The sequence below is a fragment of the Aptenodytes forsteri genome, unplaced genomic scaffold (genome assembly GCF_000699145.1).
Source record: "Aptenodytes forsteri isolate BGI_AS27 unplaced genomic scaffold, ASM69914v1 Scaffold145, whole genome shotgun sequence".
Classification (NCBI taxonomy): Eukaryota; Metazoa; Chordata; class Aves; order Sphenisciformes; family Spheniscidae; genus Aptenodytes; species Aptenodytes forsteri.
Genome location: NW_008795122.1, coordinates 2,593,389 through 2,609,449, shown reverse-complemented (window position 1 = coordinate 2,609,449; position 16,061 = coordinate 2,593,389). Strand labels below are relative to the sequence as shown.

At 48.9% G+C, this 16,061-nt stretch overlaps 1 long non-coding RNA gene across 2 annotated transcripts in view; it reads left to right on the top strand.

Annotated features, from left to right (window-relative positions):
• The first annotated feature begins 4,888 nt into the window (after window positions 1–4,888).
• The window catches only part of LOC103897156, a 15,926-nt gene continuing 4,753 nt past the window's right edge, over window positions 4,889–16,061 (top strand). The window contains exons 1-4 of one of the 2 annotated variants that reach the window (XR_657470.1): window positions 4,889–5,061; window positions 6,362–6,427; window positions 6,750–6,906; window positions 10,320–10,513. This is a non-coding gene — a long non-coding RNA (uncharacterized LOC103897156). The remainder of the gene's footprint in view (window positions 5,062–6,361; window positions 6,428–6,749; window positions 6,907–10,319; window positions 10,514–16,061) is intronic. The other variant, XR_657469.1, reaches the window with a different exon arrangement.

Here is a 16,061-nt window from a genome sequence, read left to right as displayed (position 1 = left end):
GCTGCCACGCCGCGCGATCACCCCAGGTTTGCAGGCCGCAGCCGCCCGGGGCGTCCCGAGAGGGCCGGGCAGGGTCCCGGCCTGCTCCCGAGCGCGGCCGGGAGCTGCGAGGGAAACCCCCCCCGCGCGGCCGGGAGCTGCGAGGGAAACCCCAGTCCCGCGGGGCCGGCCGGCATCGCGTCCCGCTGCCAGTTAGCTGGGTCGCAGCTAATTACGTTACACTGCAGTCTGCGGCGCTCCAGAAGGGCGAGAGCTGTTTGATACATTCTGCTCGGTGCAGAGTTTAAGGCGGGTTCTTTTTCCTGTTAGAAAGTTTTGATAAAAGCAGAAAAGGTGGCTGTGTGTGTCAGCACCTGGGAAGCGGGGTCCCGAGCCGGGCTGCAGCTGTTGAGTGCTACTGGTGCCAGAGTGCTGTTCTGTTCTAGAAATACTGTTGATGCTTCGTTATGGTTCAGTTCCATTTCTCCTATTTATTCAGCTTCACTTCAGAGATCTCCCCTCCTCCTCCTAGGCAGTCCAGCCTCGTTCGCTCAGAGCATTTTTCTACTTTTTTTTTTTTCTTCTTTCTTCTTCTAAGATACATCTTCCTGTCTTTCCCCTTTTCAATGGTGTCATGGTCCAGTATTCTTTCATTCTGCTTAATTCTTCTTCCCCTTGTCAGCCGATCCCAATTGACAGAAGGGGCCTGACAGCGGGTTATGTCCTCCTGTAACTTGCCTGGAAACCTCCCAGAATGTTTAGTTATGTCTGAAAGTGAAAAAAAATGCTGCAAGAATAGCAAACGAGCAGTTTCTTCAGCCTGAAGGAAGAATGAGGATATAACAATTGCAAAACATGAGCACAGAGTAAAATATAATTTAAAATAATTCTTAATTAGTTCAAAGACTTGTGTATCGACAAAAGAGTGGTAATTTTATTCTCAGGAAGACACTTTTTTTTGGTATTGCTTTAGTTCCAGCGTTTCCACCGATACATTGTACAGCTGGAATTTCTGTTACTTGGCTTCACACCCCGTACACATCTGGTGGGATGCGCGCTCCCGCTGTGCCCCCCTGCACCAGACTGCCAGTGGTGGGATCCCTCTCTCCTCACTCCTACAGCTTCCACGGTTGTCACGTCTGAGAAAACGTGCCGCTTGACAGAGACAGAGGGAAATCTGCGTCTCCCATCTTCTGTCTCTGTTACGTCACCTGAGTATCTGCTTGCCTTTTGGCCAGATTTTCTAAGTTCCCTGCCGTGCCTGCAGGGACACTGATTGGCTTTACTGCCTTATCTAGAGGGAATTCCCAAAAGAGAATTCACTTCAGGATGATCCAAATCCTTTTCACTAGTAGTAGCAAACAGTTTTTTACAAATTGCTCCACTGGATCCCACATCTCTGGGTGTCTTAACAGGAGAAAGTGTGTTTACTGTGTATTTCCCACAGAAATCAACAGGAAAAAATGTTGATGAAATGGTTGCTTGACTCCCGAAACATGCTCTCCTTTGCCAAAAGGTGCTACCGTCACACGAGGCATGGCTGGGGAAAGATTTCTTGGCTCATAAGTGCATCTATCTGCAACCGCTCTGGCTGAAATAAAGGTTGTGAGACTAATACACAGTAGTTCTGTGTTTTCTGTTACGGCAGGTTCTGTTATGTTTTTTTGTGATTGTAATTGTGTTTATTTAAAATATTTTGAAATCTCTTTCGAAGCTTATTATTGCCCCTAAAACTAAGTCTGTCAAAGTTGCACCAGCATTACAATTTAACCCTACATGATAACTTCACTCACAAAACTAAGAGCTTCTACCTGCACCTCAGCAGAAAATTAGGTAGATCTTTGTCACTTCTTTCACCCTTAAATGTATGTAAAGCATATACACAAAAGTTTTACTGATACAGTGAGAACTTCAGTGTTAAAAATCCAGTTGCCAACATGAACTAAAGGTCTGTAACATGAAATGCTGTTACCATTTTTAGTTTGCTTGCTATGGCAAGATGTTGGAGGTATGTGCTGGACTACTTGTGGAAGTTAAGGTGATTCTGCAGTAATTTTCTAGAAGAAGTAAGCTGCTCTTTGGAGAAAACACAATTATTTTCGTATAAAATGGAAAGATGAAATTAGTATAGCGATGTTTGAGTCAGATCATGTGCCTTTTAGATTTGTCATAAGGGTAGCTTTCAGGGGACACTGAGCGAGGCTGTTGTAAATGCTTTGGAGTTTTGGCCGTATCTCTCTCAGTTTATGCAACATGAAGGAGGATGCAACCCAACACTGACAGGTGCTTCTGGACTCCGCTATGGTATAACTATGAGAAAATAACATAGGGCTGACTTGCAATATCAGCTCCCGCTTCAGGTGGCCTGTTTTGTTTTGTTCTTTTCCTGCTCTTCTCTCTCCTCCTGTCCTTGCTTTACTTCCTTGTCCATGCTCGCTTGGCCTTCCCAGTAAGACCGCTTGGCTCTTTGCCTTTGTTGCTGTGGGTCCTGCAGGACCGCCCTTGCTGCTTGCAGCACCCCTTCCGGCAGTAATTCTCCACTAGCCCTCACAGCTCGCCTTTCCCAGTTGCCGATCTCATGCCCTTAGCACACACCCCGCTTCTTAATACTTCTTAATGCACCTTCCTTTAGGGAAGTGATCGTGCCCCTGTACTCGGCCCTGGTGAGGCCGCACTTTGAATACTGTGTTCAGTTTTGGGCCCCTCACTACAAGAAGGACGTCGAGGTGCTGGAGCGTGTCCAGAGAAGGGCAACGAGGCTGGTGAGGGGTCTGGAGAACAAGTCTTATGAGGAGCGGCTGAGGGACCTGGGGTTGTTTAGCCTGGAGAAAAGGAGGCTGAGGGGAGACCTCATCGCTCTCTACAACTACCTGAAAGGAGGTTGTAGCGAGGTGGGGGTCGGTCTCTTCTCCCAAGTAACTAGCGATAGGATGAGAGGAAATGGCCTCAAGTTGCGCCAGGGGAGGTTTGGATTGGACATGAGGAAAAATTTCTTTACTGAAAGAGTGGTGAAACATTGGAAGAGGCTACCCAGGGAAGTGGTGAAGTCCCCATCCCTGGAAGTATTTAAAAGACGAGTAGATGAGGCACTTAGGGACATGGTTTAGTGGACATGGTGGTGTTGGGTTGATGGTTGGACTCGATGACCTTAGAGGTCTTTTCCAACCTCAATGATTCTATGATTCTATGATTCCTTCCCATGACATCTGGGCTGCTTTCGCTCCACGAAAGCCTCTCCGCGTGGCCATTCCCAGTGCGCCTGCCAGAGCCTGCTCCGGACCACCTATGGCCAATCTTACCGTGCCGCCTCCTCAGTCATTTCTGGATCCTCCCTATCTGTTCCTCCCCTGCCGACACTGCCAGCCACTCCATCCCAGGGTGCTCCCAGCTCTGCCTCCCCAACTGCCATCTTTCTTTGTTTCTTTTAACCAGCTCATTTCAACTTCAATTTCCAGAGCAACCCTCTGCAGCTGCTCTTCTCATCAGTCTGCTCTTCTGGTCCCTTGGGAAACCTCCTGCTCATTCTCCCTCCTCCCGCGTTAGTGTCTCCTCTCACCCCTGGGGTGTGTTCCCACCATGTCAGTGCTTGTCTTCTGCTGCCGCCGTCCAGGTGCCACAGGACCTTCTGGCCTCGCAAGTTTCACGTTATATGCTGACCAGCTGCAGTCAAAGTGCACAGAATGGCTGGGGCTGGACTGGTAGATCAAAATCCTGTTATACTTTCCCTCTTCAGGGTCTTCAGATGAGGTCTGGATGCTGATTGTGGTACTTGGCAGGGAGTGTGGGCTCTGTAAGAGACTGGCTGGTGGCCTGGGGGTGATAGGGATGCAGCCGGAGTGAAGGACGTTGTGTGAGAGGGTGGAGAGGGGCTTCGCTATGCCTGTCCTCCACAGGCAGGCTCGACTGTCGTCTCGGTGGCGTGTCCTGTAGCAGCATTGCTAGCAGCTGGCCTTGGGTTGGGAAAGAGCAGCCCTCGGAAGTGGGGAGATGCCCATACCCCACGTGAGCTACGTGTCCCCCCACAGACCTTCAGTCCCTTCTGAGTGCACAGCCAGGAGCCCTGCATGTGTGTTGAACTGCTGTACCCTCCCTCCTCTTCTCCCCCTGCACTGACATAGCCTGCCCTGTGCTCTGCCTGCGAACTGCAGGGCAGAACTGTCAAAACCACCTCCCCAAAAAATAATCTCTGCTTCAGAGGCTGGAAAATGTGACAGCTCGTTTTCATATGCAGAGCGATGCAGTGGGTGTCTGAAAGCAGCTGAGGCTGAGCGGGTGGCCAGGGAAAGGCAGCTCTGAAATGGCAGGAAAGTGGCAGCCAGGGAACACGAGAGGGAGGACGGAAGGAAGGGAGCAAACCAAGAATGTGGAGGAGGCGGAAGGAGGGCCGGAGGCAGCAGACGGCGAGTTCAGGGCAAGAGAGGGTTGCACAGTGTGGGGCTGTTCTCTTTTCCCTGGCACGCTTACTGCTGCTTGCGTTCATTTATTAATAATTGGAAAAGTGTCTCTGCTGCTACAGACAGCAGTTGCAGAGCTTTATATATCAGATAACTGGGGAGGTGGAGCATATAATCAGCAGCAAGGCAGCTTGTCTCCTTTTTTGTCTCCTTTAAGTTCTTTTCCCTTCTTCTTCATACCCCATTTTCCTCACACATCCCAACCTTAGGAAAAACGTGCTTTGTCCTGGTTCTGCAATTGCTTATTAGAATACCAGGTGAAAACCAGAACTTACTTGTCATTGAGACTTCAGTTTATGGGGTTTAGTTTGCTTTACCAGTCTGATTGCCAGATGGAGCAAGTCCTGTTGGCTGGCAGCACCATGTTCCTCCCCAGCCCTACATGATACTAACCCCAGTTTCTGTGTACGTGCATTTCACACAGTATTGCTCATGGCCCTTTTTCTCCAGAACATTTGTGGCTGTTTCTGAGTCACCGCAGTTCCAATCCTGCCGTGCCTGCTCAGTGCCGTTCAACAGAAGGCTTCGGAGGCTGTTAGCAGTGCTGATGTTTGCACTGCTGCCATAGGAGACAGCCTGGCGAGGGGGGGAAAAAACCCTCAAACACCCCTAATGAAGCCTAGGACAGGTAAGAGAAACTTCTTTTTGGCAAGTGAGCAGTTTTCAATGAAACTGATTTTCTCTGGCAATCACTGGAAGCAGCTAAGGGATCACTGTCAGTTCACATGTATTTGTACTTTCTGTTCAGTTTCCCAGAGAAGCTGGGGATGTGGTTTTATGCCACCCAGGAGAAAACGGACACGTCTGGGTTTTTCATTGGGAAGATGTTTAGGATTTTGACTTTTAAGCACGTGTGGGTTATTTACGTATGCCTATTACACTATATCTTAAGTTTAAATTTCCCAGAAAACCACTTATCAAGCCTGCAGGTCATATTCTTCTGATGTGGAAAGCTAAATTGCCATGGGATTGGGAAGACAAATTAGGGAAGAGAATTGGCAACACAGCTGGTAAATCACTAGCCAGCTGTGTAACTGCAGTCCTCTCCAGCAGTCTAGGGACTGAGGCTAAGTCAGGCGAAACTCCAGTCTCCTGAATTTCACCCTGTTCTTAAGAAATACAGCTCTGTTATCTGTGGCTTATCTCGGCTTTGGCATGCGGAATTAGGAAGGTGTTTTAAGTTGTTCCTTTATCCTAAACTCTTGGCTTCTACATACTAATAAGCAAGAGCCATTTTCCACTTCTTGTGACGGGACATCAAGGGGTGTTTTTAACCTCTGATGTTAGACGTATACTTGTTTCACAGAAAACTGTGGGATAGATGGTTATTTTAGTCAGAGCAGAAAGAACCTAGGTGAGTAAATGATTGCTTCGGTATCCACTAAAGATTGTGAGAGATTTTATATTCAATTCCTTCAGTGCAGGATCAGGTTGTACACCAACCAGAACTTTCCTCAGGTCCTGTGGCTGTCACAACAACTGTGTTTCTTCTCAGAACACTGGACAGGACGATGGTACCGGCTACAGCCCTGCTTCTCATCTATCTTTTTGGAAGGGCAGCCAGAACAGTTGTCTGGTCAGCTCAAACCAGCCAAGTCGCGTACTCGCTGCATGTCTTGGTCCAAGAAATCCTGGAAATTCTCTATAGTGGAAATCAGGAGTTAATATTGGAATGATTTGTTGATTCTTTCCATGTAGATCATGCTTCCTATTTCACTTCACATGGTGTGACCACGTGTTTATTTTTGTTTAGTATCTTGTGTGGTCTTCCTTCGCTTGTGCAATGCTGGTGGTTTTGTTGATACCTCCAGTAAAGGGCAATGTTGTTGGGTCCTATGCGTGTTGTGGAGATGTGCCATTTCACAAGAACAGGGATACCTTTGGAGAGCTGTGGAAGCATATGGCAAAGTGGCGTTGTTTATTTGCAGGTGGAGCTTGGAAAATATCAGAAAACACAACTGAGAACCTTTTCTGCTTGCGAGGATGACATACGGGTCTGTGCATTCCACCACTTTGAGTGGTGTATTTATTATATTCAGAGTTTTCCCGGTGTCATGATTTATTTAACTATCTAGTATAAAACCTAACTGATCAATCTGAATTTCTGCTAACAAAATCAGATACTTAGAAGCTGAACTGTCAGCCAGTAAGATGAGAAGGAGACAGCCTCTAAGCATTGTAGCATGAGCTTGCGTAGCTGTAGCTAACAAAGCCACCTGTGCGTGCTATAATCAGATAAATGTTTTTCCCGATGGAAGCATTAGAAACACATTTGTGTGCTTTTTCATGCCAAAACAGAATTTACTTTTTACACAGTGACTTAATGGCTGCTACATTTCAAGAGTTCCTCTGATGGGCTAAATCCTGGAGGTATGAAGGAGATGAGATGGTGGTGTGGCCAGGGCATCTCATGTGACATATCAATATGGTATAGAAGTCAGCAGGGACAGCTTTGCCTTTCCTCCTAACACAGGTAACAGCATTTCTACACCTCCCGTTATAGGTATTTTGATAGAATTCATGTGAACGAAGGTCCTTCTTTTCTTTAAACCTATCTACCTTTAACAACTTTTGAACTATTGACTAGTTTCAGCCCCATATGACAGATGAGATAGAGATGTTAATAGCTCCTGCAGTGTTAATTTGCTGATGCTAATACTTGAGCCCACCCCCACTACATACCCGTTAGTTTATACTCAAGCAAGCAAATGGTCTCTGGATAGGAAAATGCAGGTGCAAAAATGCAGGTAGCGTGTCCTACATACAATACAGACTAAACTGCATCCAGTTTGGTTCCCTGCACCCAATACACTCCTCCCTTACTCATCGACAGGCCTTGAGCTCTCCCATATCCCGCTGCTGTCTCTTGCCAAATGCCTGGCTCACATACCACGCCCTTGGCATCCTGGTACAAAACACACCACTGGCATGCTGTTAAGCAATCTACTTGATATTAGTAATTTCTTTCTTTTTTTTTTTTTCCCTTAAGATGTCGCAGGAACTAAGTGCAGAGGGCACACTTGAGGGACCTGTGAAGATCAAGGCCTTGTGTTTCATTTAAAGAGATGTCATAAGAGTCACAGCTTTGCTGCTCAGATAGTCTCTTGGCAGGAATATAAGGATTGAGCAATATTACTTTAAATTTTTAAAAAAGAGCCTATATGAAAGCCAGCTTTGGTGCTGCTCAGTGCAAGTATCTCCACTGTGATCTCAGGTCTACGTGAGGTGCTGCAGAGGAGATCCCTGTTTACTCTCCAAATGCACAACGTGCAGAGATGGTATTGGCTTTGTCAGAGACCACGGGGAGGGAACCCCCATCAGTGGGGTTGCCCTCATGACCAGAAAAACTTGCCCAAAGATTTTCATCAGGTGCCAAACCCCTGGACTTTGCAGATCCTTGTGGAGCAGTTTAGCTGGAGATTGTGCAGGTTATGCAACATGCAACCCATTCCAACCACCTGCGTGGCAACAGGGTGTTGGCATCTCACCGCTCCCTGACATCTCACACTCGTGTGGCTCACTGTGCTCTTGCAGCTCAATTTTGGGGACATAAACCTCATTCCCGCAGCTCCCCATGGGAGATAGGCACTTTGGTCTTGCAGCTCACGGTTGGAGAGAGTCACTTCTGTCCCGCAGCTCGTCCTTGGAGACACGCTGCACCTTGGTCCCACAGATGTTCACTCTGCAGGAGCCACAGTAACAAGGAGAGGGACCATGTGGGCCCTGTTTGAGATGACATGCGGAGTGGCACCCTGACCTCATGGAAGCTCTTCTAGAAGAGGGCACTGGCTTGTCCATAGTAGACAGGGCATGCTTTACCAATAGGATCTGGCGGTGCAGATTGAGCCCGTGTAGCTGGTAGGTATGGTATCCACAACTCTGCAGTGATTGCCAGCCTCCAAGGGTGGTGGCGATTCTTTGGTCCGTTGAGATGGGGACCCAGTGAGTGATGTGCCGGAGTTAAAGGGCTGGCAGGCAGCCTTGTAAAGACCTCATCAATCTGAATCCGCCCATGACTGCTGTTTCCCCGGTCCAAAGTCTCCTCTCCATGGGGGGAAGAAGGGATGGTGGATGAGGTCAATGCCTGGAAGGGTGTAGATGTGTAGGCACATGGCTGTTGCAAACCAGCCACGGAGGGCTGTGCAGTGTGGCCTGTGCTAGTGAGTGTGCTGGGATGGGAGGCCAAGGAGGCCTGGGGCAGTGGGAAGTGCACTGGCATGCTCCCGCTCATCTTTTCCGTGGGTGCAAATCATCTGTTCCAGAGGACCCTTGTGAGCAGCTGGGAAGCAAGCCAGTTTGCACTGTTTGACCCTGAGCCCAAGGTTGTTCTCGGGTTCAAATAGCAAAGTGAATATAAATGTACCCAGAGTCACTATGGGTGGAGTTCCTCTAAGATTAGGTGCTTATAACACAGGCGTCTGTTTTTATAGCTATTTTTATAGTCAGCCGAGTACTAGTAAATACAAACCACAGGGTTCAGGCGTGTTTAATTTTTCCCTAATGTGGGATGAATTGCACTCTGAGCTCTGTTGACTCTGTCTCCTGTAATGGGAGCCTGGGCAGCTACCACAGGTGGGTGAATCTACAAAGCAGGTGGAGTGAGGTGAGGTGGATCTCACCATGAGCGCCTACAAGGCCACTGAGAACCATCAGCTGGGCAGAGGAGAGTTTTGCAGAGGGATGGACCGAGCGAGCTTGGGCCTGCCTGTTTGCTGGCTGCTTGGCATGCAAGCATTCACGTGCGTGGCTGCAATTCGGACACAGCGCAGAGCCCTTTGCTGCCAAGAAACTTGGGTAAAAACTGTGGGGAGAGAGGAGATACTATCATGGGGTCTCAAATTTAGGAGAAGTTGAGGAAGCCTGAGGATCTTGCAAGGGCACAAAGGAAGTGGAGAAGAAGGGATACTGTAGCTATTGAGATGGGGCACATAGGGGATGGTTTCAGACCCTGTAGCGAACCAGGCTCTCCCAGAGCAGCTGCCCCAGGGAACAGCTTGGTTGCCTCTATCCTGTGTCAGAAGCTTCCATTTTCCCCCATTCGCCTTTGATGTGGCACGCAGCATGGCAGCTGACTGTCACCATCTCTTGGAAGTTTGCTCTACTGAGGGGCAGTGACTCTGTTCTACTGGGTTTTTAGAAAGGTACTTGTCGACCATGAATCTCTTAGGCTCCTGGGTCTGTCTCTTTGGGTGTAGCCATAAGACTGGGGTCAAAGGCTTTGTGATCCCTGCAGTTTTCAGAGCTGATTCAGAAGCGTAGCTTGTATTTAAAAATAATAAAAAAAAGTCAGCAGAAGGCTTGTGTGTAATTAGCTCCGTTCTCCCAGGAGAGAATTGACATTCATTTCTCACTACTTCCAGAAATGTTTGGTTTTGTGAAATGTTTTTTTCTTTCCCTTTCAACATTTTTCTAGTATTTTCCTGTTGCTGAGTTACCTTGAGGTGGGTTTTGCAGGTAAGCTCTATTTCTACACCAAGAGGAATGGCTGAAGCTTGACTGACACGTTCATTTTCAGCATGAACTTCCATGAAGCTTTTTCATGGGTGCTGTTGAAAAATAACTATCTGGTTTGCAGTAGCGGCAGGACAAAATGATTCTTGCAAAATACTATTTCATCTCCCTTTGTTTAGGGACTGAAAATGCAGATATTGGGCAGAAAGAAAGAGGGTGTAATTCTGCAGTTGTTGATCCTCGTGCAGTGAACTGTTTTGAGCAAGGACTGAAAGGCGGAACGTGAAAGAGAGATCCTACCAGAAAAAAGTTTCCAACCAGTTGTTGGTTTCGAGAAACACTCCTGAAGACCATCTTCATTTATTTGATGGCACCAGTTGAAAAAGAAACATTGATGTTGTAATGTCTGTGTGTGTACATGTGTGTGTTTTGCAGCTGGAACAGTTTTAACTATCAGAAAACAGCTACATCCCACTCTGTGCAGTCAGGATGATGCACTTACCAGGAACCATCTTCAGAGCCCTTCCAAAAAAGGACATTTCCAGCATCGATGTGAGTGTGGGTGGAAGAGAAAGCAGCGAGTGAGTGTCGGGGGGTTCTTGTGCCCACAAAAGGCTTTGTCAGATAAGGTGGGTCACATTTTCCACATTTCTATTCTGCTTGTGTATTCAGCCTTCTGCTGCACGAACCTGGATGCACAGGTGGTGGATGCCATTCTCATGCATCCCGTTCACGATCAGTGAGCGCTGGCTGGGACCAGTGCTGGAGCATGAGTACAGACGAAAGGAGGAAGGTGGAAGCCCTTTGGCTTCCTTTGTCCTCAGGAAGCTTTGATGTTAACCTCAAATCCAGGTCAACCTCATGAGACCGTGTACGTTATAAGCTGTAATGTATAGTTCTCTGGAGCAGGTAATACCCGTAACAATTCTCCAGAAAGCTTCGCCTGCTCCTCAGTCAGGCAAAGGACTTCAGGTTCCCAGGACTTCTCACTTCTGGAGAAGTCGTGGGAACTCCTAAAGCTGGTGTGACACCCCCTTCTCCTCCACCCCAGTATTTTCTGCCCTGTGTGAGCTGTGTCGTCACATATCATCAGTCTGCCACAGTTTGGATCTGTTTCCTTACATGCAGTGAATTAAAGGCTCCGATTTCATATAAGAGCAACTAGAGGTGTTGTGAATGCTTGCAGTCGTAGTGAAATCGGTGATACGCCATCCTGGTCAGCATACCTGTGGAAGGCAAAGCTGAGACACTGACGTATGTATATGTAAAGTAAGACCGTGTCTGGAAAGCATCTATTAAACTAAAGAAACACAGCGTAGCAACCCATGCTGAAGGAAGCTTTGTGGATCCGAAATGGGATGACACAGATGATGATAGAGGAAAGCCACATTTTTTAAGAGCCAGACCTATGTGTGGCTCTATGTGCACAGACCCCTCTCCCCTCTTTGGGATGACTATTAATAGCATGGGGTCTGGCCAGCCCAAACTCAAATGGTGTGTGGGTCTGTTTGGTTACTGCAGGACTATTTGGCAACTCTGGGTGAACGCCCCTAAATAATCCTGCTGGCACCGGGTGTTGGAGAGCTCGAGGCTTTAGAAACTTTTGGGTCAAATTTACTCTTGTTAAATAAACAATGGGTATTGATTAGATCATATGACAGACCAACGGAGCACCCCTTCAAATACTGCAACTCATGGGAGTTCATTTTTGTGTATTTATGTACTCAGAATCCCTAGAAATAGTTGCTTTGGTGAAAGAAATATTAAGTCTTTTACTCATGCAACTATATGTACTTTATATGCATGGCCCTGTGCACACGGATAGGAGGATTTTTGAGGCTGCTTAAAGGATTTGGATGCTCACTTTGGTTTAGTTGGAGACTTGAATCCCTTAGGCAGATTTGAAAATCTCAGCCATAATTCTTTGCTTATTTTAGTACATCAGGGCAAGATCTTTTCCCTGTTAAAATAATTTCTAAGTACTCCTTTCTTGCTGTCATAAAATAAAAATAAAAATGTGTTTAAGTGGAATTTTAAGAAGTGTTTGTTTCTCTAGACGTATCCATTTGTCTTACTCATTTGCTGTTTTGTTTACTGAGGAAGTTCTTAAGTTACAGTCTGTCTGTATTTTGTACTGAGTAGAGTAGCAAGGAGCTTGTCAGCACTAAACATACAGATTTATAAAGGCCTCTTGTTATGACTATTTATACAGCTTAAATGTCCTGGAAAGGTTTTCTCATCTTAAATCTCTCAGCAGTACAATTACATATCTGGCCTCAAATATATGTCAGGAAAACACCATATGGCCCTGACAAATGCAATACCTGCACATGCGCGCGCGCGCGCGCACGGTATTGGTTTGCAGCGGGGGGAAGAAAGCGAGGAGTGAAATATGTAAACAGAGTTTAGTAGGTGAAAGGCTGCAGGGGCCACGTGTGCTCTGTTTACGTGGGTCCCGAGCGGGAAGCGCTCTTGTTGCACAGGCAGTTTTGTTCGGGCAGGAAGAGGAAAGCACAGCCTGTCTCGGTGTTGCTTCCCAAGGCACCTTGTTACGCTAATCCCCGTGTCTGGTGAGGTCGTGCTTGAAGCTCGGAGGAGCTGCAGCGCAGGGTGTACCGTCCCGGTGCCCTCTCAGCTGCTCTGCTGCAAGTAAACCATCAGCCCCCACCTCGGGGGAGGCCAGTGCAAGCAAGGGGCTTCTCTTCACGTCTTCTCCCCAGTTGTCTCCCGTGCGGAAGCAGCTGTGGTCAGGTGGACGCCAGCATCCTTGCCCTGTTAGTCAGGCTACGCAGTGCGGTCTCGGGCTGTGCAGGGTCAGCGTTGCCTTTCTGAGCTGCCCGGGTGATGGAGGAGGTGAGCTGACGGACTACAGTATGCTGGAGCAAGCCCAAGTGTGGGGGAAATGAATCCATCCTCAGACCTGACTTGGATCTTGTTGCCACTCTTTTAATATTGGGTTTGACTTCTGGTTTAGAGTGACATTTTCCTGTTTTACGCCCACCGAGGAGGGGATTTCCTTGGGAGTAACACACCAAAATAAACAGAACTCTGTGGAATTTGCTTTTACTCAGAGTGAGCAAGGACTGGCCGTGCTTTAGGCACATATGAAGGAAGATGCAAATTAAAGGGTTTAGACAGGTTTTTAAATGTTACTTTGCCTTCCTGCGAGTATTGAAGTGCCATGGACTTAGATTTTATTTTGCTTGCAAGTGCTGGAAATGATGCAGGTGTTTTGTTAAAGAAAATGTTCGCAGACCATTGTCCCCAGCAGTTTATCAAGGGCTTTTTTTTCCCCCGGTTTCCTCTCCGGCTTCAAGAACGAGAGCCGACAAGTCAGACTCCAGGCCCTGGAAGGACCGCACGCCCCGCAGCTGGCCCTGCGGTGGGAAGAGCTGAGTACTCCCATGGAGTGCCAGCCACCTGCCTGGAGCACCAGCACCTTCTCCTATGCTCATACCCTATAGCTTTTTTTTTTTTTTTAAATTGTGGCCTAGGATGTGGCCTAGATCACGCTCAAGAGAGGAGCCTGTGGCCATCCCAGACGTCTGTGGTACCTGCTGTGGGTGTAAGCCCCTCTGCAGGACTTGCTCTGCCGGGCTGAGGACGTGCTCCCGTTGCACGCTCCCAGACATGCTCTGGTTCGACTCTGGTCAAAGAGGAGCAGCCATAGAGCAGGCTGGAGGCGTCGGCCCCTTCCCCAGGGCTGGCCCTGCTCCCTCGGTGCCCACCGCAAGAGCAGCCACGTGTTCTGTCGGGGCGATAGGGAGTGTCTGGCAGCTCCTCTCCACTCTGGGTGGGAGAAGTCTCTGCTGTGGGCTGAAAGCACCGACAGCAGATGCAGGGAATGACAGCTCGGTGGCTGCGTCCATCGTCCTTCAGGAGCGCCTGCAGACACGGTTGGTTACTCATCCACAACTCGTGCCAGCTCTGGAGAGGCCTGAAGGAGACGGGCAAACCACCACGTCACCCTCCTCCTTTGCTGTTCCTCTGCGGGCACAGGACAGCCTGTGAACCACGGTTGCGAAACCCCATGATCACTGATTTAAAAAAAAAAACCACAAAAGCTAGAGTCATTTAATAGGCCTGTCCCTGATCATCCTGTCCTGTGATTTACAGACAGCATAGAAACTTTAGATGAATTATGAACTAGGTACCAAGCCAAACGCTAGGCTTTCATCTGGAACATTACAGTTCTGCTGCTTGCTTTTATCAGTTTGCTCAACAGGGCAAGAGAGCACAGTGCAGAAGCTGAATTCCTTTGAAAAAATTAACAATCTACTTAATGCTGAAACAATGCCTTCCGACTTGCTGTCAAGGCCTTCAGCTAGTTTGAGCTTAGCTTATTCCAGACCAGGCTGCTTTATATGTCATGGCGCATGTCCTCAACTTCACTCTTCCATTGTACGGCTTATCTGAAACCCTGCTCCTGGGATTTGCGGTCATTCGTTCAAAATTAAAAATGAGACAAATAACCTTAGGTCTTATTTGAGTGCATAATCAGTAGAAGCTGTGAACTGTACTGGGTAAAGAAATGACTGGTTTATCAAATGTCTGTCACGGGGACATGCTGCAAAAGTGTCCCAAAGCCCAGCAGAGAGAGAGAGAGAGAGAGAGTGAGTGAGTGAGTGAGTAAGTAAGTAAGTAAGTAAGTAAGTAAGTAAAACACATAGGTATAAACAGAGGGCTTGCAAGACAACATGTTTTAAGGTGAAGTTGCTACAGTGTGAGACAAACCCCAGAAGCTCGAAGGGACAATGTCAATGTGAGTTTGGGGGATCTTAAGTAGTCACTGGAAAGGCAAAAAAAGTTCACACATAGAAAGAAAATGTGATCGTGTGGGAACAGGCAGCTGAAGCAAGCCCAGCTGCCCTCTCTCCACACCCTGCCAGTGCCAAGGGCAGCACACGGGGCAGAAGGGCTCAGCCCACGGCACAGGGAGCCTGTGCCAGCTCCCGGAAAAACCTGGCACTTCAGGGGGGAAGGTGCCGCAGTGAACTGCAGGAGGCTCCGGCGTGGCAGAGAGCACCGGTGGCAGCGCATCCCCTCTCTCCTCTGCCCCGCTGCCCGTGGCACGTCCGGAGTTGTCTCCTGCAGTGCTGAGCCCTGTCCTGGTGAGCGCATGGCTGTGGCTGGCGGGTGCGGAGGATGCCGGTGCCTCAGCAGCCGGGTCCACTGCATGGCTGTGGCTGAGGTGCAGGGCTTCGGTGCGCAGACTGTCTGCATTCCTGCACGCAGGGGCTTGTGGACACCATCTCGTTGTGGGTGCTTTAGTCTTGCGTGAGTGCATGTTAGGACACTTGGCAGGTGAGACAGAGTTCCCTCCTCTGAAACTTCCCTAACTCCGGCGTCCTCCAGGGTTTTGCGCTGGGGCAGGAGTTTGTTCCTGCTCGAGCTGCATCCAACGTAACTGGCCTGCAGGTTTAATAGAGGTTTGATGTCAAAGAAACCCCCCACTCTGAGAAGGGGGGGGTCACCTCATGGTTGCCAGTGACTGCTTGGGCCAGGAACAGCTTTGCGTGGCTGTGCAGGGCTGGTACCTGGAGCTGCAGCCCCACGTGCTTGCAGCCAGGTGCGTGGCACTGGCAGATCTAGTCCTGAGCACCGAGGTGCGGAGCCAGACCTGTGCATGGGCAGTGGGACAGCAAGGGCACTGCTGGGCTTTATGTGCCTGCCCTTTAATAGCTGGGCTGCAGATGACTCCTCTTAGCTTGCTAACAAACAGCCGTGTTTGAGGTTTGAGATGGTTGAACCCCACAGAAATGCCTGAGCAGGTGGCATCCTTCAAGGCCTTGGGCTCAGGGGACAGCAGCTGCACCCCGGCCATGCAGGCGGAGCACTAGCAGCTCGTGGAGGTGGATGCGGATGGGTGTGTGCCGTGGGCGCAGCAGGGCTGGGGTGCAGCAGGGTCGGGGCTGCCCGCTGCCACTGGAGCGAGGGTCCAGCCCTTCGACAGCACAGGTGATGGGAGAGCCCCCGCTCCAGGGAGATTGCAAAATGGCTTTGGCAGGAGCAGAGGAGCAGCGTGCCAAAATGCACTAAGCTAAACCAGCTTTGCTCTGCGGATTTTTTTCACAAGCCACCAAATAAAACGCTGTTTTGGGAGCTGAGCTGAAGCTGGGAATCCCTCTTCTGTTCCTGCCTTTCCCCCTGCTGTGGCAGCCCCAACCCTCCCCCGCC